This window comes from Accipiter gentilis, chromosome 28, assembly GCF_929443795.1.
Source record: "Accipiter gentilis chromosome 28, bAccGen1.1, whole genome shotgun sequence".
Classification (NCBI taxonomy): domain Eukaryota; kingdom Metazoa; phylum Chordata; class Aves; order Accipitriformes; family Accipitridae; genus Astur; species Astur gentilis.
This window is the reverse complement of record NC_064907.1, coordinates 4,902,269-4,929,122: the sequence shown is the minus strand read 5'-3', so window position 1 is coordinate 4,929,122 and position 26,854 is coordinate 4,902,269. Positions and strand designations below refer to the sequence as shown.

The following is a 26,854-nucleotide window of genomic DNA, read 5'->3' as shown; positions in this document are numbered from 1 at the left end:
TGCAAAAAAGCCAAAGGAAGCTTTATTCAGGTGCCCCTTCCCTCCAAAACACTAACATAATTCAAGTGGATTTCTCTCTCTCTCTCTCTCTCTCTCTCCAGACACGCAGCTCAAGACTAAACTTTCTTAAAAGGCTGCTTACCTATCACGGCGTGAGCAACTGGTTTTCTGCTCATTTCCTACCCCTACTTCATCACTTTTGGACAATATATTACTGATGAACGTTGCACTTGTACGCACATTTCCTGCATTTGCTTGTTTTGTTACTGTTGATAACGGCTTTGGTCTTGCGACTGTAAAGCAAGAGGGGAAAAAATATCAGCCTTGTGTGATCAAAGTCGTGGTCAGTTGTCCATTGTATTTCCCTCCCCTAAAAATTACCTTCTCTTGAGACCGATGAAGGCAAGTGGTAAGGCTTGGCTCTCTCTCTGGCCAGCTTCCTTTGAACTCTAGGAAGGATCTTGCCACACTGGTCCAATCTAGAACTTCTGGCAACTGCTCTCTCTCTCAAGCGAGGCTCACCATCATTCTGATGAACAAAAAGCATAAAGCAGGAAGGTAACTGATTACAAGAAGTTCATTGCACACAACTAAAGTATTAGCTCAAATTAAACTGACTTTGTACCAGCAGAGAGGACAAAGATTAGCCTCTGCACTGCTCTTTTTCCAAAGGGACAAAAAACTTAATGGTATAAAACCCATGCGTTTTATGTTTCTTATGACTCTTTTGGCTTCTTTCTTCTTCTTTTTTTTTTTAATTAATGCAACATAAAATGTTAGTGTTCAAATTAATTTTCTGAAGAAACAAGGATATGGCATCTTCTTGTCTGCAATGCTATCTCCCATCCCAGTAACTTTTGCCATATCTACACTGCTCTTCTACAAGGCATACAGCTTCAAATGCTACCCCAGATACAGCAACTGAAAACACTGCCATGAGAAATGGCAATCGGCAAAGCAACAGCGATACCTTCTTTCTTCTCTGATTAATCAATCCACGCACTGGACTGAATGGAGTGACACTGCTGTAAACATACCTACACATCTTCATCTAGAAGCGTTCAGGTCTCCTTACGTCAGCTCAGAAAAGATTTTACAGTATTGAATGGGTTTAAAAGGAAGAGAATGAAACCAGCTTAACGATATGGACAATAGTTAGTAAGAAGAAAAAGGTTATAATTCAGAGAGATCACTACTATTCTGTTCAGGTAGGCAAAGGCAAAAAGAGCAGCACCAAGAAGATTGATTGGTCAGTTGTTATTTCCTTACATGAGGAGAGTTTGATGGCGGTGAATGGAAAGAGAGTTTAACACAAGCATCAATACGTAGAATCCCTGCAAAAAGCCATCACTGAATTTGACAGAGACTGACATCGCTTAACTGGCATCCCTTACGTTGTCATTCCCTTAAGTGGATTAAGAAACGGAAGCATATACATTCTTGCTTGTAGGCATGCAAGTCAAACTCCACAGAGCTATTGAGCACTTAAACAATGAGATGGTTAAGCTACAAATTGCATCTCTAAGGATCTATGTGTACTGAGAAGTCCAATTTATAACCTACACTCGTTTTTATTGCATGGAGCAAAGTATTTCACGAAGCTATGGGACAATGTGCGTACGGCAGTTAACTTAGAACTAAACTTTCCCTCTTCAAGACTGTTCCCAACTTTGTCCTGCTTCCAAAAGGATTCTACGTCCAATAACCACACGCATGCTGAAAATATTCCACAGTCTGAATCCAACAGGGTCTGTGTTAAATACTGTGGTGGTTTCATGTGAAACAAAGTTTACAGGCTTTTGGTTCGGTTGGTTGATCCTGTTTTTTAAAACACAAACCTTAACCACAAGAGGTGTCTCCAGTAAATTCAGCTCTGATGCTCCTGAAAAATTCTTTTGTGAGATGGAACCAAGCATATTTGGTTTCAGCGGGCTGGGTGCCATGAATGAAGTAGAAGCGCTGCATGGTGACTGCCAGCTATCACCCTGTGCTGCAGAACTTGAAGGAACAGGACGAACCACCAAATCCAGCGATCTGTGAAGAGACACAATTGAAACTGTGAACATAAATAAATACCTGAAATAAAATCATGCTGCGCTCAAGACATCTGAGGTGATACTTAACAAAGACATTCAAGGAACAAGAAATACAGGTGAACCCTCACTGCTGGGCTGATGTATCAGGCCCATGAACAAGTTACAGGCCTTCTCTTGTTTTTTCATTATTTCGTGACATGTCACACTGAATTTCCTAAATCCCTGCCATCTGAGGCAAGAGTAATGCAATTTTACGTGGCACAAGTGATGTGTAATTCTCATGTCAGAAGAAAATTCCTCTGCATTTCACTGCTGGGGCCACTTCAAATTCTCCACTTTAGTTGTGTCCCCAAGCTGACCTTTTCTTTAACAGGTACAAAGCTAAATTTTGTTAACGGGTGTCCCAACAAATGCATCGGGCAGCTCCGCATCAGGGAGAGGACGTGCTATGACTGGTGGTTCTGTAGCTCTAGGCCTAGAATTAGACGGAAAATGTAACTGACTTTCACTCCCCTCAAGTCCAAACGTACCAGAATTCAAGTTTCACCTTGAATATACCACCTCTAGGAAAATCATCTGACAACTGCTAGCTTCTTTTTTGCTCTTTATAATTCTGCCTGGTTTTGAGTAAAAAAAAACAAAACAAAAGGCAGAAACGAAGCAGAAACTGGGCCCAAAGTGGTAAAAGATTACTATTTGATCACACAATCAAGTCTACCAAAACCTGTACACCAACAGCTTGTTGGCAACCATGGTTTTCGTTTCAGCTACCTTAAATTCTGTAAACACATTTACTGTAATGTAAATAGATGTATTTGCACAAATGAGATTATCATAGCAGAAGAACTCTCGCTCCAAGTATTACTTACGATGCATTGATTCTCAAATGTTATATCTTGTAGGTGCAAAAAAGCCAAAGGAAGCTTTATTCAGGTGCCCCTTCCCTCCAAAACACTAACATAATTCAAGTGGATTTCTCTCTCTCTCTCTCTCTCTCTCTCCAGACACGCAGCTCAAGACTAAACTTTCTTAAAAGGCTGCTTACCTATCACGGCGTGAGCAACTGGTTTTCTGCTCATTTCCTACCCCTACTTCATCACTTTTGGACAATATATTACTGATGAACGTTGCACTTGTACGCACATTTCCTGCATTTGCTTGTTTTGTTACTGTTGATAACGGCTTTGGTCTTGCGACTGTAAAGCAAGAGGGGAAAAAATATCAGCCTTGTGTGATCAAAGTCGTGGTCAGTTGTCCATTGTATTTCCCTCCCCTAAAAATTACCTTCTCTTGAGACCGATGAAGGCAAGTGGTAAGGCTTGGCTCTCTCTCTGGCCAGCTTCCTTTGAACTCTAGGAAGGATCTTGCCACACTGGTCCAATCTAGAACTTCTGGCAACTGCTCTCTCTCTCAAGCGAGGCTCACCATCATTCTGATGAACAAAAAGCATAAAGCAAGAAGGCAACTGATTACAAGAAGTTCATTGCACACAACTATCTCTGCTATTTCTAATTAGTGAATACATTTCCTCCACAGATACTGTACAATACCGCCACTGCACAGAGGAGCAGCAAGTTCTACTCCTCGGCACACACCAATTCCACCCGGTAATTTCAGCAAAGGGCAAGGCAGACTAGGATAAGAACAGAACCTACAACTTCTGGTTGAAACAATTCCGGCACTCGGCAGAACCTTACTCCGATCCTCTTGTTCTCACCTGCAATTTTCAAATGCCTTACGAAATAGCAGGCTTTCCCTTGTTTTTCCTGTAACACCAATGTCCGAGATGACTGAATATTCAGGACAACTGCAAATTACAGTGGACGCAATGATGTGAATATTAAAACAGGTAAGAAAAGGCTACCTACACACACCTTCTGCCTGAAGTAAAGTTTTCAAATGCAGGACCTAAACCTTCCAAGACCACTTTATAAGTGCGATCCACTGGAAAACTATGGTTCCGGAAAACAGAACATGTATCACAGATTCATAACAGAAGTTCGCCAAACGCAAAATTTGTTCTGGCTGTTTTGAGAAATAGAAGTTAGATAGGAATTTCTGTCATCAAAGGGGTAAACCAGAAGTTGCGGATTCGCAGAGCTCATGCTATACCTGGAGGAAATAAAAAGAAAACCAAACCAGCACACAGATTTTACCTGTGGATTGGCATCCAGACTGCTGTCAGCTAGAAAAATAAAGTTGTGTGCAAGATTCAAGAGATGACATACAACATACTCTTCAGGCCACAGAAAGGAGTGACACAAACAGCGTTCAGCATTCTAAACCATTATTCCTTAGATGCAAACAAACTATGTTAAGTGGAGTTGACAATGGTCTGCAACACTTAATTTATAACTTCACGCAGTAGCTTTGGAGTAGTGAAATATTTTGTTCAACTTTTAGGTTCAGCTGTAACGGAAAGTGTAGAAACTTATTCCTAGTATTTCAAAGAATGGTATAGAAAACAAAGCATTGATTTTTATTTTATTTACTACCAAAAATGGTTAGTAACACCCAACAGAAACCTGCACACTTGACAGAACTTTCATGCTTACCGTAAGATTAACGTTCATTGAACGATTCGACTGCAGCGCTGGGATATAGTTGGCACGCTGCACATGGTGGTCTAAAGGAAATCTAGGATTCCGAACAGCAGCGTCGCTCTGTAAAATCTTCTCCAAACACTCCTATGCGAAATAACACATTTCAAAAATCTGTTATGATTCTGCCTCTTCTCTTTTCAAAGAGACCATTAAGATTTTTGTCGTGTCCACACTTACTTGTTCAGTGCCTGTGAAAGGTAGCTTCAGTAAGTCTTCCATTAGTCCCATCTCCTGACAGATTTCATACACGTGTTTTAACAGCTCTTCGATGTTTAACCTGGTGGCATGTTGCTGCAACAGACCCCAGGCCTCCACCACACACCTGTAATTAAATTTTTTGAGACGTAAAGGCTTATTACTAGTATAACCAAAAAGATGCCCCCAAACTACTGTCTTCAGAGTTTAAAGGGAATTTAGGGGATGGTGATTCGTATTATTTGTTCTCCACCTTTCACAATATTTGAATGCCAAAACGGTGGGACAGGTTTCTTTACCTATTGGACAACAACACAGCGAGGAAAAGCCGCACTTCACTGCTGCTTGGCATTGCTGGCTTCATCATCTGTAGGTATCTGAGGGCTCGCCTATGCTCTCCTTGGCACATCAGGGATTGAATAATTCTCCTGTGCTGCCATGACACAGTTTTGATTGTAGCTGGATGAAAGAGCAGGGCCAGTGAATTCTGTAGAGGTTAGAGGTCAGGTGTATTACGATATGCACATGCACGCACACCACAAGAACATTCAAAAGTACCTTAAGTAAGGGTGGACGTGTCTTAAATAAACTGAGATGACTAACTACTGTAAATAAAAATTCTCAAGTATTTGCAAAAAAGAAATCCAGTTAGCCGTACAGAACAAAGCGAGTGTTTTAAAAGGAGTAGTTCACACTTTTCCAGAGTAACCAAATCTCTGTGTACAAACACCACTTTTTATAAATACATTACCAAATAATAAGCTGTTCTCCCAGACAAACAGATATATTAACTTCGTGACAGGCAAAGAACAACCTTCAGCATCAGAAAGAACATGAATTAGGTTGAACAGTCACTTCTGCAGTCTTCTGCCTCAAACCTTGCTGCTATGATCGTCGTTTTAGTATTTAAAGTACCTAAAACACTGTCTTTGAGAAAGCGCTCCATCGGTCTGCTGAAAACAACCTAAATGGATGGCTTTGAAAATTCAAGTATCAAGCATTATTAAAGTTGATTTCTTCTTTGTTTTAATCAATTTCCTGTCAAAGTGGCTAAAAGAAAATTTCAGATTATAACTTATTGCTGAACATGTCGTAGCAGTATGACAAAAGGGCTTCTAATGTTGTAGCACCTGTTATTAGCTAAGCACCGATTTTTTTAAAATCATTTTACAGATTACAGCTTTGGACTGTAGGGGATGTCTAACTGAACTGTAACGTACTTACTTCGTAATCATTGTGATCTAGAAGCCAAAAGCCTTCAACAAGCTTAACAAGTCCCCAGGGGATAGCAAAGGCAGTTGGGAAGGAGTCGATTGAAGTCTCTGTTTTATTCGGAAAGGAATGCGTGATATCTAGCAGCAAGTAAATTGTCTGACATCAAGTATCTAGTTAAGGCTAATAAATTTGGAAGACCAAACATTTATCACATCACATTTTGAAAAACACAGTGAAATCAGAATATACAAGTGGTAGGAAGCAGAAAATACTGCCGTATTAGTCTGGCCATTTTGAGCTATTATAACCTGAGGACGGTCAGGTCCTAACCACAAAACTGCATTCTGAATAAATAGCCAGAAAGAAATACTCTTTGATTTCTGTAAGGCATTCAGAAAGGTTAATTTTAGATACTTAAATACTTCCGTTGTTACAAACTCAGGCTCCCTCTTTAGTCACTGGAGCTACCAGCTGGACATTAAAAACACCTGAACATCCAATGCTTAATTATTAAAGCAAACAATTTCTACCGTTGGTTTTTTCCCTCATTTCCAGAGTATATAGGACAATGGAAATTAAGGTGTCCTTACAAGAGAACCTAGCACTGAATGATTGACACTGGATTTAAAACAGTATGCGGATCACTCATCAGTAGTGTCATTTTCTCTTTCTGACATCCGTTTTTAGGGACATATTCTAACAAGACAGCTCTGGGGTACAACCCTTTTTAAACCCCTTGCTCTCTAGGCTCCCCTCTCGGGTTAGGCAGCAAACAACAAAAAGTAATTCTGTATATTTCAGCAGCTTAAAAATTAAGTTTCTGCCCAATGACTTTTCTCTTCTCTCTCTTTCTTATTCCGTGTGCCTGCACTTCTAACAGAACAAAAGCAAGCACTGCTATCTGGGCAGGAAGACAGAAGACTTGGGCAAAAATCAGGTACCGGTCAGAAATCCTTCTGCTCTCAAGCAGCACGTATTACTGCATCATCCTAGTAAGCAGTCATTTGCTACAGACACGGGTGCTTTAAAAAATTAAAAACTGTGCTAAGTTTTGAGAAAAACCAAGGGAGATTTTTAGCTTTAACATTTCTTAGTAAACCTGTTTTCGCATGTCAGAAAAGACTTTGCAACAAATAAATCATAAAGAATCCACAGTACAAAGAAATAAAACAACGCTCCTGTCCACATCTCCATTCTAAACTAAACGTGTTCACTTGCACTGTGTTGGAAGCATAAATTCAAAAACGTTATTAAACGCGCAGGTGACAAACATTTAAGAACATTTATGTGCGTATACTGAAGGTGTAGTAAAAATAACGAGAAAGGATACAATTGCATGTTTGTAGCTTTCTTCAATGCCTTCTAGCAAATAGAGATCCAGCAGTGCCTGAAAATGAAAAATCAAAAGTTTTTTAAAAACTCCTGTCTTTCATGAATCATTGGCTTTTGGGTGGGGCTTTGGGGGGTTCGTTGCTGTTTTCAGTGAACATAACACTCACGTGTAAACTAGCAGGTGGGTATTTCCCAGTTCCTCCTTCATCTCTCCGCCACAACTTCTCAACTTGGTCTCCTAACTGGGAAACCATTCCATCAATCATCAAGCAGTCAGAATCCCATTTTCCTCTGGAACAAAAGGTAGCAAGGATTTGGAGAGTCAAACACTAATTCCAGCCTCTCAGTGTAACAGATCTCCTCCAGACAAACCAAACAAAAAAAAGCTCCCACGAGGCAAAGAAAGTGACAAACACACAAAGGCATGATTATGACTTGAAACGGCACATGAAAGGAATGTCTGAGTCAGATGAAAGATCTTTGTTAGATCATACTGAATTATTAGAGGACTTCCAAACAGACATCCTGGAAAGCTCCCCTACTAAGGGACCTTTTCGTTTTCAGGTTTTCTCTTTTGTTGTCTTGTAGTACAAAGGAAGTGTGAACTAAGTTTTTTATGTGCCAGAAATAACCACTCTCCTACTGTCTAACAGAGGAAACGCAACAGTGTCAAAATACCAGGACTATTCTTTAACGCAAGTCTAATGCCTCCCGTTGGAGTGTTCCAATACACAGCTGTGAGAAGAAGACAACACCACGGAAAGTTCAGATTTTGTTCTCAGCATCTCACTTTTGTTACTGAAAAAAAGTTGTTTTCAGAAAGCTGAGCATACAGGTGAAGTTTAGTGTCATCTTAAGCAGCATTTATGTTTCTATGCACATCCCCATTATGTTTCTATGCACAGACCATTACAACCACGGATGGGTGAACCTTTAAAAATTGCCTTCTTCACAAGTCCATCGCAATCTTTGGCTGACTGGGACACTACCCTTTCATTTCCCCATCATAAGAAGCAGAAAGAGCACACTGGAGCTTGTATGCTTCTAAGGAACACCTGAGCCGGTATGTAAGTTACTTGAGAAGTAAGCTAAGTAAGATGAACTTTAAAGTCAATAGCTACTACGCCGCAGCTTGCACCTTAACTCATCTTGCAGCATCCTCTTCTTGTTCGCGGTGCCATAGCCTAAGCTTCTTTGAGCTCTTTATTTAGTTTTCAGCACAATTTCCAAAGAAAAATCTATTATCATCCAATCCAAGGCGTATCACCTATATGCTAGTGAGCTAGCGCAGCAAAGAGAGTTCACGTTCGGCAAGTGACTTTTATCCAACAGCCAGTAGAGTGCTAGGTGGGCCAACTACATCAAACTCTGACTATCTCATTAAATCACACAAATGTACTTGTGATTTAGGCCAATACAGTTATTACCATCGCTCGCTAGTCAATAAACGAGATGAGGTTTGTTTTGTTTTTAAAACTTGCTTTCTTCTCTGTCCAAAGCACCTGTTCTGTGAACGCCGTGCTTTGCTGAACGGGAGATCGCTGACCCTCTCCTGAACACATGACCTTTTTCAGTAGTACCAAATGATACAGATTGGCTGCCGGATTAAGCACGCTACCAAGAAACGACGATGCCAACAAGTGGTACTAAGCAGAGGTATATACAAATATTGTAACACAGGAAAGTAACCTCCGTGTTCAAGAGAACGCATGCATCACTGAAGTGAAGAGGATTGCTGGCAACTGCATTAAGCAGAGCAAATACCAACTGTCGATAGCAAAGCCACTCACTGCCACTTCTCATTTCACAGTGGAAGTGTTCTCGAGTTCTCCTGTAAGGCTTACCTTGATAAACGCTCAAGTTTCTGTCGATGACCAGTGTAGTAGCTCTGAATCAGAGGGTAATTGTAGAAAGGTCTACCCAAACGCGCATCATCATCTACAGGCAATAAAGTAAAAGCAAGTTAAAGAAGCAATATCACATTTTGAAACTGAAACGTTTGACTAAAAGACAGACGATCATATGAGCTAAGCATCAAGAAGCACACAGGCAAGCCTCCAACTTTGAAAGAAGCCGATCCTCTTTCTGCCTTTGCTAAAGGAGTGGTAAGACACAAGACTCAACTCCTTCTTCTCTCAAGTGCCATTTCAAGTTTACAATTGAGGTAGCATTTAGAACACGTACTGTAAGCGGAAGCTCACTACAGAAAGGACAATTCTCAAAGGGAATGGTTTCTTAAACATGTCCTGTGAGCATTTGTGAGACAATGAAGGCTGACGATAGACTTTATAATCCACCCAAATAAAGAAGTCTTGCTGAGGTGTATTTTTTCCTCAAGCAATGAATAAAAAGTTCCAAACACGCAGGTAATGCCTTTGCTGTAAAAACAAGCATTCCCGTATTTGTTGTGTAACAGTAATTTGTTTAAAATCCCAAGTCTTTCAAGCTGTGGACACAAGCAACTCCTTCAAGTCAGAGGCTTATTGCTCTTTCTAAGGAACATCCAGGAAAGAAACTGCTTGCATTATTCTACACTATGCATTTGAAAAAAACAGGAGAATCTCCGTTTCACCAACAGAACTTCAGCACTGACAAAACATTTACAAAAACACGGCTAAGCATGTGTTCATCGGAATCACTTACTGGATAGTCTCCCGGTTACAAATGTATTACAGTTTATGCTTACCTAAACCCTCTGGAAGGAGACTGGATCGACAGAACCAGATGACCACTCGTGCATACAAAGAAAGGAGGCCAGTTACCACCTGCTTGTTTGTCAAGTCAGTAAAACCTGAAAAAAAGGCGTAAGATGATTTTTGTTATCCAATTCCTTTCATTTTTACAAAACCCCCTTCATCATCCCAAATAGAAAGAATCAAAGGAACGCGGTAGAAATCGTGGTCTTTGCATTTCTCACTCTGTAGCACCTTCTTATTTGAAGAAAAAAAAACACATTCACCACCAAAACAAAAAAGCAACCCCTACAAAGAACCAGATCCACTAAAGGTTAAAAGAAAAAAACCCTCAAGCCAGAACTATTAAATACACTCACAAATAAGACACTTGTTCTTCACGTAGCGGGGATTTTTACCGTAGCAAAGGGATAGTCTTCTTTTCCCCTCAATATGCCAAGGACAAGTGATAACATAAAAAGCTACAGAAACTCAAGTAACTTATTTCACAAGTTACTCATTTGTGCTTCCTTTGTATTTTCTAGCAATTTGCAGTACAATATTCGCATGCAATTATAAATTGCTAGCTAAGAATTAAAAGGAATCATTTGCAGCGCTACCACATCCGGTTGCTGGAATCTCCACCCAGCTGCTTACACAGCTTCTTGCTGAATGTAGCCTCCCCTACCCACTTGCATGAACTCCACAACCAACTATTTCCCTGAAATCAACGCATATTAAGTGGTAGTCCCAACTTCTCAGATTTAAGCCCCTTCTCCCAGCTAAATTTGGCTGTCTTCCAATCATCAAAACCAACAGAAGCTCATCTTTCCACACTTACAACTCAAGCATAATTCCAAATCTGAGTAAAACATACCAAAGATTTCATAGATACGATTACAAACCTTTTCCAGTAAGCTCTTGTGCTTCTGTTAGAAAACGGGTTAAGACCACGCTAAGGTTGCTCAAAAGCAACTGGCAGTGCTGAAGAGACTGTAACGTCTGCGGGTCAACAAAGTTGCGAGAGCCATCAAACAGCGGAACACCTTTTCAAGAATAAATATTACATCATTAGCCTGCAGAGCAATTTCAGAGTTTCAAAGTACGCTTAAAGAACCCCGTGCCGTACCATATACCGCCACATTCCTGAATACGCTCAACTAGAAAGAACCATTTTATGTTTGCAGAATGACTACACTAGTACTCACATATTTGGTCAAACTCATCTTTTGCATAGATCACTTTGTTCCATGTCCACTCAAGAACAAACCGTAAATTAGCAGCAGAACTTGGCTGCGCTTTAAAAAAAGAAAACAAAAAAGAAATGAATCGACAATTGCAAACTAGAAAAATAGATAACATAAGAACAACGTAAGAAATATTACCTTCAGATGCCCAGTGTTTAATGCATCCAGTCAGAAGTTCTAAAGAACCTGTCTGGACAGCAGCTGACAATACCGCTTCTAACTGCTCCTCCTAAACGTAACCGACAAAATAAACTGAGAATCTTACATGTTTTCAATATCTGAACCAGCAACAGCAAGCGTTTGTTTCTAACTGTACACTCATTCAGGCATCACACAGTCCGCTAGTACACACACAGCTAATTCCACGTTCCTTTTCTTGACTCTAGCCACAGGCTGCACTGCTTGTTGGTCTGAGAAACACGTTAAACTCTTCCTCTAACATTGCAACTTACTGAAGGCTGATTCTAACCTTTATTTGCATGCCTCTGCAGCATAGTCTCAGTTTACCGAGTTCCAATTAACTGTTTCCGGTAACATCCTCTGCTAATACCCGTCACGCATTTTGCACATAGAAGTTTGCCATCAGGAATGCGTGAAGGGGACAGAGCAAAGACAACGGTGCAACGCTTGCACGGAAACAGTGAAGCTAAGGTCAAGCAGCTTCCTAGACTCTGAAGACATGAAGCAGTTCAGACACCCAAAACTTTATCATTTTCTAAAATGACAGAAAAAGACGTGAAACATTTAAATTCTAATAGGTTTAAATTTTAGGCTGCTCAAATACTGTATTATAATGCAGTGGTAATCCTTGAGCAGGATAATGCACAGCTATGCACAGACGTGCGATTATTAAGTAGCAGCTAATTTCAGCTGGTGTTGTGATACTTCTTTCAGGTGAAATGAGCCTTCATAAAATTTTACTTTTTTCTTTTTGTTTTTTTCTTTGTTTGTTTTTTTTTTAATGTGTTTTTTTTAAAGACATTCAAAAGTAGCTTTCCCTTCTAGGCAAAATCATTACATTCAAAGCAATTTCTACCCATTAGAATACACATATGATATGTCCATCTTTTTCTGAAAATGGGTTTCAGACGAGGAAACACACCAGATACTACTTATGGTGGCAAACAAAACTCCAAACCCAGCTTCTTGACCCTAACTCTGAAATTTGTCTTACTAACTTTCAAAAGAAATCCCTGCTCAAATGCATAACAAGTCTCTGAATGATATGGCCACAATTCAGCAAAGGTTCTTAAAACGCGTCTTGATTTCCCAAGCTATTTCCAAACCGGAGCTGACATCAGAACATCCCATTTGAATGCAAGAGTCTACGTCAGGCTTGCAAAATAAGCAGTCTGTGGGCTAGGGCAGCTTGCCAAGAAACTTATTTTAGCTACCACACTGTGCAGAAGTGTTATTTGCCTTAACGCATTTCCACAAATCTGGTGAACAATCCAGTAGACAGGAAGATGAGGGCAGTGAGAAGACCGCTCTCCCCTTCCTACCAATGGCTCCACTGTGTGACGACCAGCTAGCTAATCGTTTAGCTTGGATCCTGCCTGGGTGAAGAGGGGCTGTTCATCACAAAGGCTCCGTCTCTCATGAAACTCTTCAGATGAGAGAGAAAGGTTGGTGCACTGCAAATGGAAAACCTGTGACGAGGGGGGTGGAGTCCCTATGGGGGGACAAAGCAGAGAGAAGATAGTGGGTGTCATGAGATAAAGGCGATGCAGGTGTTGCAGCAACAAGGGGGCACTCTAAGCAGAGTAAATTGGGCTACGAGGCTACAGAGGTGAAGATCTGCTTTGAGAGGCTGCAGGAAAGCCTACTGATGAAGGGAAGATGAGGGGGAGCGGTGATGAAGTTGTCGGGCAGAGCTGACAAGAGTAATTGTTTACCACAGCCCAATTCCTTGGAAGCAAGTGATCACGTCTAGTGCAGCAAGCTGATGTTTGCAACAGCTCGCATCCGAGTGAGACACCCCCATAGTCAGCTACTGCATGAACATAATGCTTTGAGAAACCGATGGGGTGAAGGTTGTTGTGAGGGAAAGATGCTTTATGTTGCGCATGACCAGCACTGCCTGCACGCTTCCTTGTGCCCATCTGTGGCACGGAATTAAGAGATGGGTCTCTCAACGCAGATCTCTTAGGGCTGCCCCCACTCAAACTCGGTAGTTTGGATTGAAGAATACTGTAACTTCTGCTAACTCAAGTCAACACCTGCATTTCAATGCAACTTGCGAATAATAGGAAAATCAGATTATCATGTCTTGTAGCCTCTACAGCCCTGTCAGACAAGATGGATGTATTTCCCCCTTGATTCCCTGATACGCACTCACCTGACTCAAACTGGATGGCTGGACATCAACGCGTCTTGGAGGCAGCAAGCCAGCTACAAGACACCTCTTGTAGCTATCATGAATGGCTTCACTTCTTAAAGGACCACATTTCTTTAAAAAATTCAAGGCCTGAAACATTAATCAAAAACTACGGATTAAGACAGCAGTGTTATCCAGTCACTAAGGTTCTGAATAATCGCTAAGAGAAATAATACAAATGTTCGCTTAAATTGTTAGAAAGCTTGCATCGGTAAGCACTACTAGGTAGAGTCTTAAAGACGGCAGCCAAACTAACCGCTACGGTTTATAAAAAATATCCTGTAAAACAAAAGGTCAGCCCTTGCAATGCTTAATTAAGTATTCTCTAGCTTCTCTGTCAATACACAGACCTTTTTTGACCCTGAACACTGACACAAAATATATTCTGTATAAGCTAAAGCTAGCACACAACTCCAAATCACGCTTTGGAAGACCCTTTCTGTGCTTGTTTGTGCACAAGTCGATTTATGTTGGAAACACTTAGTGAGCTGAAATTTAATTCAAAATTATTTGTCACAAGCTGTGCAGTGGCTTGGAAGTTTCAGTTTGGCCAAGTGCGGGAGAAAAAAAAATCATTTTTCTCAAACAGTTAAGTAATATTTCATTTTCTCCATTCTGCCCTCCTTTTTCAAGTTAATCAGGCATCAAAACCCTAACTCAAGACTATGGACGCAGTTCCACTGATGGGTAATGCAGAAGTAACAGCTTTCCCCAACTTCCACAACATTTTTGTTCTTGCTCCTACAACAGCAACGTTGTATTCCGCTCTAGACATTCAATCCCTCAGCGTGCTTCAACAGGAGACAGTGGTAGTTTTACAGTCCCAAGAGTGGACCTAAAATGTTACCATTTGCATAAAACTGGCAGGACACAATTGCCGTCATGCGTGTGGATGGGCAGGATGGGCATAAAATGATCTCCGACACTGAAAGCAGTGCAATAGAAAACAGAGGAAAGGTTCATCTCTTGCCATTCTCAATAGAGATACAGTAAAAGATCACCTCCTTCTGGAAGCCGATGCAAGTCATATGAACAACTCCGGAGTTCAGCAAGCACGTACCACCTGCAGAGACAATGAACGTTTGACAGCCTTCCATACTCTCGCACTTAGCTTATGACCAGTTTACGTTTTGTAAATAGCAGTATCTGGAAAGCTGTAACTGAGTACCCATTTTCTTCGTCAGATCACTTCCAAACTTATTTTTTTGAAAATAATTACTGCGTGTAGAAATTTTATCTCTAGTGCTAGCGAGGTGCTCTGCTCTGAGCTTCAGTTCAACCTCATTTCATTTGATGACCATCACCACTTCACAGGCTACATTACAAAAGCACCATAACCCAAACCTCAGCAGACTGTCAGGTATGTGTCACAGCATTAAACACCTTGTTAGTACAACGTAATCAAGGGTTGAGCTTGTGAGGGTTTGGGGCTTTTTGGTTTCGGATGGGTTTTGAGTGACAAACAATGAACAGGAGAACCAATAAATGGCATTTGACCTCACTTTAAGCTTATCACTATCAAAAGCAGTGAAATACCTACCAAAATTGTAGGAGCTTGGATGAAAAAACTGCTCAGGTAGTGGATGAGAAAGAGGAACTCCCCGACTTAGACTCCGCTCGTGTACCAGAATATCCAAAAGGGGGTTTGGAGAAGTCATGCTTATTACAGTATCCAGTGACCACAACGCAAAATAGGGGCAATGATGAAGGAGTTCTTCTGGCCTGAAAGCAAGCAAGTGCATGAGCTAAACACCGACTTTCAAATGATCGATTTGTAGGGATATTGAAAACAACTTAATAAAAATATACCTTAGTGAATCTGGCATGTGAGCATGATACCAGCAATTAATGTCAAATACACCCAAGTAAGCAGATGGTTTTCCCTGACCACATGTATTCACTTGCCAGCTGAAGACTGATACACTGGTGTCAGGCGATACTACTGTAAAAGACAAGACATTGTTTCTTGTTTGTAGAAAATAACGCTATAGCTGATATGTTTAAAACACCACTTCCTATTTTGGCTTAATTCTGTTATATCACTCACGAAGCACAACACTCACTGAGAATAACAAAAAAATGTACGGAATAGCAAACATCTCTGTGACAGGTTTCAGTCATACTGCCCCCTCTTCTTGTATCACTCAGCAGGCACTATTAATTTCCAGATTGGACTCAATTACAGGTTTTAAGAATAGCTCCTTTCCAGCACATTCAGAATGAACGAACACAATTATCACACAAAACAAGTACAAAAACCCCAAACCCAACAAACGGGAAATTGGAATAAAGATTTTAACATAAAACATTCACAATGTTATACTCCACTTCTCTCAATAAGTGGAATGGTTTGTCTTCTCTGGGGAGAACGCATTCTCCAGATGGAAGCAAAGGATGTGGTATATCATTTACCCTAGTAGAGTAAGGAAGGGGGCGACAGTTTGTTTGGCAAAATGTTTCTCTGTTCTCTGCTGAATTCATCATTACGTTTAGGGATCCTCACACACTTTACTACGTTTCATTGTGAACACCTGTGCCGCTTCCGTTTTGTAGCTGCTGCAAGTGCCTTTGAAGATACCAATTAATTTCATAATTCAGAAGACAGCTTCGTTGCTAGCCTCAACCCACATCCAACAGCAGCTCCTGTGTGCCTAGAACTTCACTTGAACAGATTCTGAATAAGAGCTAATTAGAAACCATCAGAGAAATTACAGGTATTTCTCCATGCCTCATGCTTCATAAAAAGGAGACAGAAAGGGGCTTTGTTGTTCTTATTTTGGTTTGGGTTTTTTTTTGTCGGGTGTGGTGGAGTGGTGGTGTGTGTTTGTTTTTAACAAGCTTTTAGGAGGCACTCTCCTCAGAAACGTGACACGAGTGGAGAAAATCCAAAGGGGTTTTTGTTAGATTTGGACACACTGTTGACAGAGGGTGGCATCACAAAAGAGATGCAAGTTGCCGCTTCAGGACTAAGTCAAAGATGATAAACAGAAGTAGCCTAGAAAGATCATGCAAGTGTCTTCTTTGTAAACATCATACATCAGTAAAGGCCAGTAAGAAGAGAGGGAAGGTGAATAATGCAGTCAAAACAAAGGGCCATGAAAGTTATCACTGCAGCGGGCTCAAAAATATGGTCAGAGCATAAGAGAAGTTGTAAACCCAGAGATGGACATTTAATTATTGCAAGATAATGAAAGACGTCGTAGGAGTTTTAACTGTGCATATGGACAAGGAAAGCTATTGCTTTAAGAACTTGCAGGTGTAGGAACCTATTAGATTTAGAGAGGAAGAAATGGACAGGCAGATCATAGAATCATAGAGTTGCTTAGGTTGGAAAAGACCTTTATGCTCATTGAGCCCAACCCTAAACCCAACTGCCAAGTCCGCCACCAAACCACGTCCCTAAGCGCCACGTCTCCCTGTCTTTTACATACCTCCAGGGATGGCGACTCACCCCCGGGCAGCCTGTTCCAATGCTTCGTAACCCAGTCAGTGAAGAAATTTTTCCTAATATCCAACCTGAACCTCCCCAGGCGCAACTTGAGGCCATTTCCTCTCGTCCTATCACTTGCTACCTGGGAGAAGAGACCAACACTACACCTCGCTACAACCTCCTTTCAGGTACTCGTAGGGAGCGGTAAGGTCTCCCCTCAGCCTCCTCTTCTCCAGGCTAAACAACCCCAGTTGCCTCAGCTGCCCCCCGTAAGACTTGTTCTCCAGACCCTTCACCAGCTCTGTTGCCCTTCTTTGGATGCACTCCAGCACCTCAATGTCTTTCTTGTAGCGAGGGGCCCAAAGCCAGGCAGCTTTCCAGCCACTCCTTCCCAAGCCTGTAGTGTTGCATGGGGTTCTTGTGACCCAAGAGCAGGACCTGGCACTTAGCCTTGATGAACCTCATACAGTTGGCCTTGGCCCATTGAGCCAGCCTGTCCAGATCCCTCCACAGAGCCTCTGTAGACCCTCAAGCAGATCAACACTCCCACCCAACTTGGTGTCATCTGCAAACTTACTGAGGGTGCACTCAATCCCCTTGTCCAGATCATTGACAGAGATATTAAACAGAACTGGCCCCAATACCCAGCCCTGGGGAACACCACTTGTGACCGGCCACCAGCTGGATGCAGATGCAGACATAGGTTGGAACAGGGAAAGAAAAATTCAGGTAACACTCCTAAGCAATGGGGAGCATCATCTTATTGTTCAAAGATGACAGCTGGAGGAATAAAACGACTGGCAAGCATCATGCAGGTGACTCCACCATACATTGCTATAGCATGTCAGCAAGCATAAAATACAACTTATTTTTTCCTTTGAAGAAGTCCCATATAACTTAAGCACCCATTTTAAATAAGCCCAACAAGCTAGTCTGTAAAGGTATTCAAGACTCACAGACTGGGGTACAGAACAGCATTCATTGCTTAGATTCCAAAACTACTTATTTTAGAATAACCAAACAGGGACATTAGAACAAACCTGCATTAACGCTATCCTCTCCGTCGACACATTTGGGAAGTTTTTCTACAGTCTGACAGCTAAGTAATTTAATATCGCTGGCCCGCCCGCTCAAGGGAAAGACTCCACCTGTGAGACCTAAACTGTATCTTTCGACACAGTATTCCAGACCCTGGGGAAAAAATAAAAGGAGAGAGAAAAGGTCATTTTGAGATAAAAACATACATTACAACTAAATACGAAAGAATGTGGATATGTATAATATAATATGCCTATTGTACTGTATATTTCCCACGAGCTTATTTCTGACGGCAAATAGAAACTATACCTGGCATGCAAGAGAATGAAGCGTCAAATAGTAACGGGCTTTGCACATTTTCAAAATTTAGCATTTCCCTAGCTAAAATTTGCTCTGAAGTATGCACAGTTCATTCTACTTTATCAAGTAACTTTGGAAATAACAGACACGTGCAGAGTAGATAGGAAAAATCTAAACCATCTCTTCGAAAAACTAGCATGAAGCCTAAGCAAAGAATCCCATTTTTATTGCAGAAGGAATAATCACCAAACACAGTTTATCATAAAAGATGTCCTGAACAGGTCCACCATGCCAAAAGACCCTTTCGTCGGATAAAGTACTACAACTCCATCAACCTCTTGGAGATGAATTTTAACCGCTAGAAATTTCAACTTTTATTCATCTAGGAAGAGCCAGTCCCTCCCAAAGTTAGGGCTGAGGGGAAGGGAAAAAAGATATCAAACCATTCCTGCCTAAGACAACTTCTGAAGCAAAACAGTGTATTTTAAGCTCTCCACTGGGGCAAGCAAATCTAAGTTAAGGAACTCCACTGCATGGAAGATGTTAAATAATGACTTTATTGACCCGTAAAATCTGAAGACAGTTTTCAAATGAGATGCACTCGTCAGACTCTGATGTGGAAGTGGAGGCTGTATACTCTATCCACCTGCAAGCATCACGTAGGACAAACGTAAAGGTGCGCTCCACGACCGTGCCTGGATGCACTAGATTTCAAGCTTTCTTTCAAGCTTCTGTGCACCCTCTTCAACGAACAAGGGTCAACAGGAGATTCCTCCTCCTTTACTCAAATTTGGCCTGGCAACTGGGAACAACTCTTAAATTTTCTGCCACGGAAGACGGACAAGAAACTTGACTCAGCCAGTCACGCAGGCAGACAGTCACGTAGTACTGACCAACCTGTGACTACAGGGAAGTATTCCGACACTCCAAGTGTCCTCTGTAGAACACAGATCCTGTACTAATGCTTCTTTTATGTTTTTTTTCCGGGGGGGGGGGGGGGGGGGGGGTTGTTTGGGGCGGGGTTTGGCAGTAGGTGTTAGCAAGACTTGGTATGAAGCTACATGTGTTAAGTGGCTCATCTGGAAGCTAGCTGAAGAACCTGACTTTTCCCCCCAGAGGTCCAGCTGTTTAGTTCTCTCTTCAACTACCTTGTGAGATTGGTTCCTGTTTCAACCTTGCACAATGCTCATCACAGGAACGCAGGAACAGCAGGGGAGTAAAATATCTCAAAGCCAGAAACTGGTGCCTGACACCTCTTAGAAGCCTGTGAATGTATTACTGGTTGCACCGTCTGTAGAGGGTTAAAAGTCTTACACTAACGACACCACAGCCTTCTCAGGTCACAAACGCAAACCACATAATTTAATCACTTTGTGTGCTTTTTTTAAAACTGGAGTTTTTAGTAGACCCATTTTTCAAAGCTGCTGAAACATTTCAACCCTCTGAGGTGAAATCTGACACTCGTCACACCTTATTCAGGAAAATAAGATGACCGAGACAAAGCATTGCCAAATAGTAAAAGGTCCCCCATTTTAACATTAAAGCGTTGAGACAGAACAAAGTAGCCACGTGAGGAATGGCTATCGACGTCTGGGTGTTCTTCCAAAGCAGCACACAGGACAAGGTATTGTCTTTGCCACTGCTAAGACTGTAGCTACAAATAACTTTTACAAGAGGATAAAGCAAAGCAGAAGTTCAAAAGTGAAACTGGAGAACGATTAAAGCATCTTTCTCCAGTCGACCTGCCCAAGTGCTTAGAGCACTACAAGAGATGCAGCAGTATAAAACATGCCCAAGAAGACTCAGCAAAAGATTGGGTTTTCAGTCACCGCTGAATTTTGATGGTAAAAATCACCCCTGACAACTTAACTGATACTCACATAGACAAAATCACTATTTTCATCTTTTCACATACATGCACGCCTTACCTCATACATGACTTGTCCTGGGGCCAAGCGTTTTCTGTCACCAAATGCTAACTGCAACAGACGTAAACTCACAACGTCACCTTCACTGAAAAAGGTAGAAATTATGACATTTGATTACAAAGCTGCTTCAGAGGCCTTGTTATCATTTTATTAGATCTAGACTGGTGTTTTCTTGCTGAAAAGAAAAACACCACTTCCCAAACCATCAGATAACTGGTCATGTGTAGCCGCTATAACACCAAGGAGGACATTTGGACACTAACAGCTTCAGGGGCAAATGCTAACCACACAATCTGAAAGCTTTAATATGTTGTATGGACTACAAATTGCTGCTTTAAAGTCAAACTTAAGAAGACTGCCACTCTGTGAACAGCTGAGCTGATTAAATAGCTTGCTGATGCTGAAAGAGAGAGATCTTTCTCCCCTTCCCTTCCCTTCCCACCAAAGTTCCAGCCCCTCTCTTGCATACACACACTGCACCCTTCCACATACGGATTTGGGTCATTAGCCCAGCAGGAAACCATTGACTTTGCTGCTGAACAGTGATCGGTCTCCGCCAGGTGAGCTGACCTGGCTCACAAAGGCTCCAAAGACCGCGCAAGTTGGCACAAGGTAATCCGCAATACTGTCACCTCCCTCCTTTAGGGGCAGCCGGCTGTCACATTGGCACGTTTAGCGCTCGGGATCTGCAGCCCCAACTACTTGTAATGGTATTTTAATCCCATGGTGCGAGTACCAAACAAATCGTGAAGCAGTCCTCAAGAAACAAAGGAAATCGTTTCAGAATGCAAGCACAAAAATATAGCCACTGTTGCTCTGCCTTCTTTCAGAAGGTAGGCACTAGTAGGTCCCTCTTCACATCTGTTAAATCCTTTAAAAATTGCATTGTAAGCTTAACACCTTCCATACCTGAGAGAATCTCCTGCACAGCTACATAAACAAAACAAATATACATGTATCAACTGTATGTGAACAAAGATACAAAAAAATTTAAATGCATTCCGTGGCTTATCGTAACTTTTTATTCACCTTTCTTGTGTAGACTGAACAGCCCACAAGTAGCAACAATGGCGAGGATCATTCTCAGGCTCCTGAAAAGTAACAGCATAGACAGGAATCCTTCCTCCTTCAAGCTGAGAGTGGTGCCTACGTGTTTGGGGGGGGCGGGGGGGGGGGAAGAAGAAAGAAAAAAAATGAAAAAAAGAAAAAGGAAAAGGGGAAAAGGTAGGAAATAAAACCCCTGTGAGCCTACGATGGGCCCTAACTGTTTGTGGAAGGGTAGAAGCATCTTCTGAGAAAAGAGCTTATCCTTCCATGCTTATCCTCAAAGTACAGAAGGTCACACTTCCATCTCAAGACAGGTGAGTCAGGGAAGCGACTGCTTTTTATGCAACAGTCAAGAGCTGAGGAAATTACTGTCCATCAAGTGCAATAACCTGGGTTTATATCCTCCTCTGCCTAGGGAGGAAGAACATAAATGATTACTTCAGCTGCCAGGCAAAAGATTGTTCCTCCTGTTCCAGCCGACTTCAATATTGAACTTAAAATGCAGCCTATCTTCTGAACAAATCTAGGACAGTGCCAAACACAAGTACTTTCTCATTTCTTCACTCGGATGCTACGTAAAGCATTTTTCCTCCAGACTTCTGAAACTTACGTGTATCTTCACAATCTATTCTTGCCACCCAATTAGTCCTCCACTGTCTATTTATGCATCCAACAGTTTCTGGTGAGTCACTGCACGTTTGCTTAAGCCAATCCCTATCTGAATTTGGTCACATATTTCACGTGCGATTGCTCCTTGGCAGATATAAAATCGTCTCTTAATTTTTCTATTGCTTATAGATTTACATGCCCCTTATCCTCATCTCCAAGTGTTCCAAGCAAATTTTCATTCACACACAACGTTGCCTCCTAGTTTGGACAAGGCTGACATGTAGGAAAGAATATCTTGTCAGGCACAGATCAGCTATTGATATTTCGTGTCTCACTAGTTTCATCCTGGACACTTTAAAGAATATTACCACCAAACCCACATTATTAACATACTTAAGCTTCACAATGTATGCCCTAATTGCAGTAACTGGTTCTGCAAAATCATTCCTAAAACCTGGTTCATCAAAATACACACATTTCCTGGCTTCACTGAACACTACTGATCGGACAAAGCGTCTTAGAAAAATGAGCTCTACCGCATCCTAAACTGCTTGACGTAACCCAAAGAAGCATGCTTTCCACAATCCCTCGAGCCACAGGCACAAGAAGGAAAACAATCCTAGTCCACTGGGGAGAAGGCGGTCCATTTAATCCATGTTTGACTTTTCATAGTTATTTCAGAAGAGGATTTCTAAACATTCCAAGATTATACCCAAAATTTCAGTCCCTAAAATGTTCTCTTTCGTGAACATGCTTCCGTAAGCAAACAATTGAGACCCCTGCACCTCCAGGCATGGCCAGGTGTAAAGGCCTACTTACTCCCTCTTCAAAGTTTTCATATTCCACAGTGACAGGCAGCCATCTGAAAAACCCACAACGAGCTGATTGCTTCTGCTTATGTAGTACAGGGTTGATATTGCTGTTCCTGAAGGATTTTGTAGTTGAAAGCAGAGATGTCTCCCTTCTCTGGTCACAGCTTCTCTTCTTTGTGGAACTTCAGCAGGAATTCTAGTGGCAACTTCTAGACCTACACACACAAAACCACGCCATGAATTAATGTGTTAGGCCATTTAGGCTGCATTTTGAACACTGATGTGACAACACATCTCATCCAATTCTACCGCCCCGGGCAAAATACCCATTTATGCAACGCTTTCTTTTGCATGTTTCCAAAGAACAGAGGAACTCTCTGATCGGACAGGTATTCTCAATCGTATTATAAAACCAGGTAAAAGCGTAACCTTCGTAGACAAATTCTTCCTGGACTCTATAATAATCACGCGTTTGGGCCTCATGATGAAGCTGTCTGAAGCGACACCAACTCCTGAAGCCACTCTTGTAATAGCCAAAACAGCGCATGCAATCCGAATATGCAAATTAGAGAATCCCGTCATCCAAAGGCACGATTTTTGACAAGTCGGATTCATTTTAACAAGCAAGCCTAAAATTTGCCCCAAGTCAATTCACAGAAGCAGAAGAACATTCCCAAGAAATAGGGCGCCTCTGACACCACTTCCTCTCAGGCAGCTGCATTGACAAAACGTGGTAAAATTCCTACACCTCACCGGCAAGCATCATAGTGACATACGGATCTTGGTGGCAGGGGGGCATTTATCACATTAGAAGGAGTATTAAGTCACTCCCGTTTTTAAGCAGGTCAGGACTACACCAAGTCAAACCGCCACCTGTAATCAGCAGTCAGAAATGCCTGCACACTAGTGTCTTCCAAGTGGGATGCATATTGTTTATACACAAGTTTTCTCACTCTCAAATTCAAGTTTAAAAACTGCAGGCTTACCCGAGGCTTGTGTTTCATTCTGATTGCAAGAGAAATCCAAACAAAGGTCCACCAGAAGTAGATGACCAACATCTGTAGCCACTGCTGCCACTCCAAAGAACCATCGCAGACTCTGATGTAGGTGCCGAGTGCTCACGCTGGGTCCTCCGTGATTAGTTATGGGTTCTATAGCAGTTACCTACAGGAAAACTGCAAGCTAGCATTTAAGCTCTTTGACAAGCTAAACAGAAATCATTCAAAAGTGAAGCCAGAATTAGCACATCAGAAACAAGAAAGTAACTACAGAGGACCATAAGACTTAAAACCAAAGCATTGTTTCCAGTTATATCAAGAAAAAAACAATATAGTGAATCTTGATGTTCTATTAACTTGCACTGATCCTTGTTTACATTCAGATAATGAGACTAGGGGACATTACATCATTGGACTTCCTGGGTTATAGAAGACAGAAAAAAAGGAGTAACATTCCACCAGCCTCTCCCATCTACACAAACACAATATTCAATAAGCAGAGATTCAAGGACTGCAAGCTGAAAGTCAATCTTTCGACAGTCCATCAGTAACTCCCTAACGGCTCTTCTTTCCTATCCTAAGTCAACATAAAAATCTGTTCTGCTCTAAAGCCACCTGCTTGCTAGTCCGAGATTCTGGGGAATGTGTCTAAGTCATTTACAGCACAACTATGGAAGTTTCAGATATTTTAAAGACACTATTTCTATCATATATAGAAATCAAGCATTTAGGAAATGTATGTTACAAACACTGGGAACAGGGGGTTTTGGTTTTTTTCTTTTTCACTCTGGCCAAAAAAAGATAGTTCTCAATGCCTTTTTGTGGCAGTGGAGAATTAGGTAACTATGTGCTCTACCATAAACTCAGAAAACTTGTTTTACCATCAGTAAGCTCAAAAGATAATGGTACCATTAAGCCCAAGAGTTCGCACCAAGGCTCTCTCGACTGGATACTCTGAAGTGACAGTCTGCACTAATGCAAGATAGAAGAAATACCGCCTGCAAAGAGACGCTCCAAAGCTTCTCCTGAAACAGGATTACGCAGCACCTGACAACGCAAAAGCTTCGTTCCTCCGATTAAAGAGTACATACCCTTCCTGGGAGAACAACTGCTTTAACCACTCTCGATATTCCAAGGTCGTACAGACAGAGAACACTTCCCTCTGCTTCTTCCAACCCAACCAGCAGTCCCGTTCTCTTCTGCCAGGAAAAATCCTTCACCACACGAATGGTGGGAGGCTTTTTCTTTACTCCACGGAAACGGTAAGCAGAGCGCCGCTCTCCCGTCACATAGTTCACTACCTCCAGTTGAGGACCACACGCCAACCATGCCAAGCCACTTCTCCCTGTAAGAGAAAAGAAAGCTAACTAAAGCAAATTTCCAACACAAGATTGCAAACAACGGAAAAATTGCAGCCACTGCCCCTTTCCTTCAATTAAAGTACCCCAAAGGGAAGACCGACTTCCCTAGTTGTGGTCAATTATTTAAAATCACCCATGGAGATCCGCCAGCACTACCTCTTAATGTTAACAACCTCATTATTTTGCACTTCTACTTGTCATTCCCGCACTGAAGGATTTTGACTGTTTGGGATGAAGATGACAACATATTGATCTAGAGTCTTCATCCCATATTCGGCTTGTTTTGGCTAGAAATCGTCTAAATACATACGGGAATACGAGTCTTAAAGCATACTTCAAAGTTAACAAATCTAAACCAATTCATTTCTAGTTTATTAATTTTACTTGACACACGCCTACTTGGGGCAGGGATTTGGATGGCAGCAAGAAATTATTGTAAAATGGGCACTGCATGAGTAAATCTAATCTTTTACACGGGCTGATGGCAGAAAGAATTTAACACATTTTCTTTCACTGAACAAACTCGGAGGAAGTATTAACTCAATTACTGCACTTTCAGTCAGGTAGATGGATTCCACCTGGTCTAACAGAAGCCTAGACAACCAGACAGGTACCCAGCTAGCTCTACTTGCGGATCGCCTAGAAAGTCAACTACCTAATCTGCTTAGCCACTTTCAGCAGCTCTCCCTGGGTACTCATCTGCACCCTGTTAAATACGTTGGAAATATGGCTGCAGCGCTTAACAGTGTTATTCTCTTCCTTTGCTGTTTGTATTCACACTAGGAAAAGACAAAGCCTCTGTAACGGGGGGGTGCCTCTGTAACGGGGGGGTGCCTCTGTAACGTTGTAGAAGAACTAGTTCAGCATGTGGTGTTACGATGGTAATAGAGCTTGAGCTGGTACAAATAAATAGGGCCCAAACCAACACTATTACTTTTTTGAAAACTGCCTTTTATTTAATTAAAAATTGAGTGACCACGACATTGAGGAAGGCCTGCTGACTCAGCATGCTTAAGTAAATTATTTGAGTAGCACAAGACTGGTGAAGGTTGCTGTAATTTCAAAGTTTAACTCTACTAGTTGTAAAGTTTTAACATCAGCATTTTTAATAGTTAAAACTTCCTTCCTTGCTGTTCTCTCGAAACCTGATGCATCTTAACAGCACCAGCCTGACACAGTCGATACTGTGACCCTGTGCTTCAGGTAACCTCCAGGCAACAAGAACTTCAGACCGAGACCAAATTTAAAGGAGAATGCTCACCTCCAGAAAACTTCCCGCGCAGCACAGAACCTAGGGTTATCTCATCTTCCCCAAGTGCCTGAGTAGTCACCTCTGGAAATTGCAGCAGACTGCTCGTTACCTGAGCAGATAGGTGTTGCATTCTTCACTGTAAATAAAGAAAAAAATGCAAAAATAGACTCATGTCAGCCATAACTGAGATTTGCTTTCTGAGATTGACAGAAGTTTCATCAGTATGCCGCAAATAATCCCTATACAGCTCCTGTAGCTCTTTTCCTTCAAAAAATGGCACTCAGGACAGTTTTTGATCTCACAGCAGAGCAAAAGGACAATGCTTTTACTTTTCTAATGCCTATGAGATCACCAACAAAAAGTGACACAGGGGTATTGATAAGGTCAATAACAGGAAAAAAA

The 26,854-nt window shown here is 41.6% G+C and overlaps 1 pseudogene; it reads right to left on the bottom strand.

The window, feature by feature from the left end:
- LOC126051805 (protein ELYS-like) overlaps positions 1–26,582 on the bottom strand; it is a 45,087-nt pseudogene extending 18,505 nt beyond the window's left edge.
- Between the last annotated feature and the right edge of the window lie 272 nt (positions 26,583–26,854).